The sequence below is a fragment of the Ornithorhynchus anatinus genome, chromosome 12 (genome assembly GCF_004115215.2).
Source record: "Ornithorhynchus anatinus isolate Pmale09 chromosome 12, mOrnAna1.pri.v4, whole genome shotgun sequence".
Classification (NCBI taxonomy): Eukaryota; Metazoa; Chordata; class Mammalia; order Monotremata; family Ornithorhynchidae; genus Ornithorhynchus; species Ornithorhynchus anatinus.
In genome coordinates this window covers 32,482,067-32,487,490 of record NC_041739.1, presented here as the reverse complement: position 1 = coordinate 32,487,490, position 5,424 = coordinate 32,482,067, and the positions used below count along the sequence as shown (strand labels likewise).

General features: G+C 40.2%; 1 non-coding gene across 1 annotated transcript; it reads left to right on the top strand.

Annotated features, from left to right (window-relative positions):
* The first annotated feature begins 2,031 nt into the window (after positions 1-2,031).
* TRNAI-UAU lies at positions 2,032-2,123 on the top strand. Its single transcript is given in 2 exon segments — positions 2,032-2,069; positions 2,088-2,123. It is a non-coding gene; the product is annotated as a tRNA-Ile (tRNA).
* The last annotated feature ends 3,301 nt before the right edge of the window (positions 2,124-5,424 follow it).

The window sequence follows — 5,424 nt, the reverse complement described above, 5'->3', positions numbered from 1 at the left end:
TAGTGTCTCTTAGAAAAGCAAAGGAACGTGACATGGTGGAAAGAGCATGGACCTGAGAATCAGAGGACCTGGATTCTAATCCCAGATCTATCACTTGCCTCCTACGTGACCTCGGGCCAGTCACTTAATTTTTCCGTGCTTCAGTTTGCCTTTATGTAAAATGGGGATTTGATACCTGTTCTCCCTCCTTCTTAGACTGTGAGACCCATGTCGGGTAGGACTGTGTCCTGACCGGATTATATTATTGCTATCAACCCTAGCATTTAGTAGAGTGCTTGACATAGAATAAGTATTTAAAAATAAGTTAATTTTTTATTGATAAGGGGGAAATGAAGAAAATGAACTCAAAGAGAAAGGAGGAAAAAGTAACAAGAGAGGTCAGATATTCTCTTCAGTTCCAGCAGGCAATGAGATTTCTCCCAACCTGCTGTCTTTTGACTGTGCAAAATAGCTCAGATTGCAAATCCCCACTGCCGTCCTGAAAGATAGTGACTTCTATAAGCAGATCTGGAAATGTCAAAACTAGTATCCGAGGCTGACCGAGACAAGGGTAAAGTGGGTATCTACAAGCAGCATGCCTGATGGAAAGAGGACAAGCCTAGGAATCAGAGGACCTGGGTTCTAATCCTGGCTTTGTCAATTTGTCAATCCTGGCAAGTCACTTAACTTCTCTGGGCCCCAGTTTCCTTATCCAGGATTTAAGGCTACTATAGGAAAATACAGAATTAGGAGCTCCATCCAGGATCTAATTGAGAGTTTCGTGTAGGCCCCGGCCCGTGAGTATTACCTGAATCAAACTCCCAAGCCGGCGATATTCACATTGGCATTTAATTAATAACCCATAAGGGAAAGATTGGAACAGAGACCAGAGACTAAAGACCAAAATGACAAGATGGTATTAACCGCCCCTGGAGTTTAAGACTGTCAGGAGTAAGCTGAACGTCTGATTATCGGGCCCTGGAGTTTGGCTATTTGCTGCCTGAGAACTCTGCTTTGGGGGAAAGCCGGGTTCGATCAATCAGTCATATTTATTGAATGCTTACTGTGTGTAGACCACTGTACTAAGCGCTTGGGAGAGAACAATATAACAGACATATTCCCTTTCACAACTCACATTCTAGAGGAATCAGCTTACAGTCTAAAGAGAAACGAGATTTAGACTAAAATTAACCACCAGTTAATCTCATAGATAAATTAAAGCACACTAACTTCCTTTTCACTTCAGGAAAAACCTGCAGATCTTTCTAGCTGGATCTCCGGGAATAGGAACCCTAGCAGACAACCCAGCTCATACCTAGCTTCAAAACGAGTGACTTTCCTTTAACTCTGCCCCCGGGAGAAATCAGCTCCAATCTCCAGATGGGCTGGGAGGGGAACTCTTCACCCTGCTGAGTTAGAGAAGCAGCATGGTCTAGTGGAAAGAGCACAGGCCTGGGAGTCAGAGGACCTGGGTTCTAATCTCAGCTCTGACATGGACCTGGGTTCTAATCTCAGCTCTGACATGTATCTGCTGTGTAACCTAGGGCAAGTCGCTTAGCTTCTCTGTGCCTGTTACCTCATCAGTAAAATGTGGATTAAATCCTACTCCCCCCTACTTCGCTTTGAGCCCCATGGGTGACGGGGACTTTGTCCAACCTAACTTGTATCCAACCCAGTGCTTAGAGCAGTGTTGAGTACATCATAAGTGCTTAACCTTTGCTGTTATTACTATTGGCCAAGAGACCAGTTCTCAGTCAGAATAGCCCACTGATCCTGGGTAGGTCGGGTGGCATTTAATAATAATAGTAATTATTATTATTAACATGGCATTTGTTAAGCACTTACTATATTCCAAGCATTGTGTAAAGTGCTGGGGTGGATACAAGCTGAGTTGGACACAGTCACTGTCCCACATGGGGCCTCACAATATCAGTTCCCATTTTACAAATGAGGTAACTGAGGCACGCAGAGAAGTGTCTCGCCCAAGGTCACACAACAGACAACAGGTGGAGTGGAATTAGAATCCATGACCTTCTGACTCCCAGGACCCGGGCTCCAGTGGCGCAATCGGTTAGCGCGCGGTACTTATAGACAGTGCGGGGCGAGCGATGCCGAGGTTGTGAGTTTGAGCCTCACCTGGAGCAGTTCTTTTTAGAGAAGCAACGTGGCTCAGTGGCAAGAGCCCGGGCTTGGGAGTCAGAGATCACGGGTTTGAATCCCGGCTCTGCCACTTATCAGCTGTGTGACCTTGGGCAAGTCGCTTAACTTCTCTGTGCCTCAGTTCCCTCATCTGGAAAATGGGATGAAGACTGTGAGCCTCATGTGGGACGACCTGATTACCTTGCATCTCCCCCAGCGCTTAGAACAGTGCTTGGCACATAGTAAGCGCTTAACAAATGCCAACATTATTATATCCACTGCGTAATACTGCTTCTCAATTTACATGGCTTAAGTTAGCCTGGGACATTGTTCTGTAACAATTACAAGTGAAATACAATTTTATTTTTTTTCAGAGGATTCTCTTTCCTCAAAACCTCCATAAGTGGTCAGAAAATTAAAAAAAAAAAAGACCAAAAGACAATTCGGTATGATTCCGTGTGGTCCAGCTCAACTATGCATGTTTAGATCATCTGCGTTTCTTCTCTAAGTCCCTCCCACTCCTTCATCCTGCTCCATAAAGGAAAAAAATATTGAATTGATACATAATAATGTAGATATATTATCTAAGCACATGGAATCATTTAACAGTTTTTGATGTCATTATGCAAAAATGTTTTCTAAGGAAGTTTCTCAAAAGATCTATAAAAAATTTGACTTATTTCAAAAAAAGTGAAAGCATCATATATTTTGCTCTTATTTGATTGCATTAATTGCCTTTTCAGGTCTTCTGTTAGCCTAAAATATACAAATCTTTTATAAGCCAGAAATCGTTTGCTTAAAATTCAAACTATAATGAACATCATTATGTATCGATAAGAAAATATAATGCAAAAGTAGCTTCAAGGTTAGTATTTACTTATATATTACATGACGCTAATTGAGTGCATAATCAGAGTTATTTATAATAAATTGATATATATTCAAGGTAATGGAGAATTAAATCTAATATTACCAGTGTAATTCAAATTTCATTTATAAAACACCCGAGCCAAAATTAGTTTTCCTTATGTTTCAATGCATGCTCTATATTCTGTGAGAAAATGTTATTCATGTTTTGCTCATACTGAAGCTAAGCTCCAAATAGGCTTAGCTCATTCTAAATTCCTAATCCAGAAACAGATTATATCAATTCCATGACAGCATTTTCCTTGTACGTTTGCAGCAGGAAAAATAAAAACCAAAAAAAAACCTTAAGATTTTGAAATCAGGAAATTTGGGTGACTTATAACACCGTAGATGAGCAAAAATCATCCATCTTCCCAAATTTGAAACCTATCACAGCTTGATGTGATAACTGAAAATTCCAAAATGATTTAAATATTGGAGTATTTGAGGCATGAAAATAAGATCTGAAGCTATTATTGTCTTTTCCCAAACTTGAGGTGAGAGTTTAAGCTCTCCATCATCCATTTTACAGATGAGGTAAATGAAGCTCAGAGAAGTTAAGTGACCTGCCCAAGGTCACACAGCAGGCAAGTGATGGAGCCAGGATTAAAGCCCACGTTCTTAGACTCCCAAGCCCCTGTCCTTTGCATTAGGGAACACTGTTTCTGTGGTTGGCCCGGAGAGTTCAGTCTTTCATCTGCTTAGAGGCAAATATCTGAGACATGTGGCCTCTTGAGGTCCCTTTGAGCTCTATGTTTCGGTGATTCTATGCTTCTAATCACTAATCTATTACTCTCGTTATTAGGATGACTCTACACGTAATCCGTGCAGATGAAAATAACTCTGGGAAATTCATTTTCTCCATTGACCTCTGGAATTCATGATCAAAAATAGAGAGTCCTTCTGTAACATTTGTGTCCAACCCAGAAATCTACATTCTTCATACCAAGGATGTGATTGGGTGAGTCCTTAGCCAAATTTTGGGTTCCTTTGCAAAAGTACTCTGTGTGTTTGACTTCCACTGGCAAAAGACATTTATCACTGCAGAGAAGGAGAGGAAAAGACTGATATTTGCTAAAGCCAAGTTTAGGCCAATTTATTTTTTTCCTTAAATAATAGAATAATTCCACACACTAAAAACACCTTTTTGCACCAACAGTTCAAGGAGGAACATGTTCTGTGCACTGTGTAACCTTGCCACCAAATTAATGATGCTCTTAATTAGGATAGTTTTGTGTCCTCACGTTCATGATATTCAAGAAAACCGATATAGTTAAGTAAACTTGGAGGCATGATGAGAATTTATCAACAGGTCGAACGATAAATAGAACATAATCTGCCTCCTCTCTCTCTTCTGTTTTTGTTGGCTTTTCATGAGAATATGACCATATACAAAGTGTGTATGCATATATATATATATATTTTTTTTTTTCAAGGTTTTCCGACTTTCCGTGTTTCACATCGTTTATTTGAATGACCTGGTCGAGACAGTTTGAAGCCAAGATATTCAGTGGTTCAGAGGAACTAAGTTCCTTTCCCATTAAGCCTCAGAATCCTGTTAGATGGCGAGGCTCCATTCTAGTAAAGGACAGGCACTAAAATAATAGGTAGGGGGAAAGCAACGTAATTTCAAGATATGTAAAGTCTATTAGGTCGGGGACTGAGGACCTAAATGCTCAGGTGTCGGGAAAGTGCTGAAGTGGCAGCTGTGGGGGAAATGGAGGGCAAATGAGAGAATAATAAGGGATGGCCTCCTGGAGGAGGTGTGATTTCAGGTAAAAAGGAGACATTTCCCTTTTTCTCTTGCAAGTATGAATAAAAGGAGTTTTAATGACAACTTCGAGAAATCTTTTTTGAAACTGTGTACTTTATACAATTAGAAGCCATTTAACTGCAAGAGCCCAGGTATTGATGATATTTTAGTCATTCTAGCAGGCTCAGAAACTGCATTTTCCTGCTCTGTGCCTCCAAAATAGGAACAGCCTTTTATTTCAAGGACATTTTTGTCGGTCAGGAAATTATACTTAACTGTTTTTTTCTAACTGCACAGGGACTCAAAGTGACAATTCCTAAGGGATGTGTGTCTTAGAGGAAAATTAGGATCTGTGATCCTGCTAAAGAGAGGTTCTGAATCAGCAAGATCGTAATCTTTGTAAATGTCTTTTACTACCTTTCACATTCCAAGGGGTAGGCAACATAGTATAGGCTCCTTCAATGACCTGAAAAATCTCATTCTTTGTCATGTATCATTATGAATATTGAAATAGCTTTGTGGTTAATATTCCTTGTAGCTTAGAGAACTTTAGAAGGTATATTGACTTTCCTTGACATCTGTGAATGTGCATTAGTGAAAACATGGGATGTGTCTTAGATGTTCCAGAGGCAAACGTGATATATTCA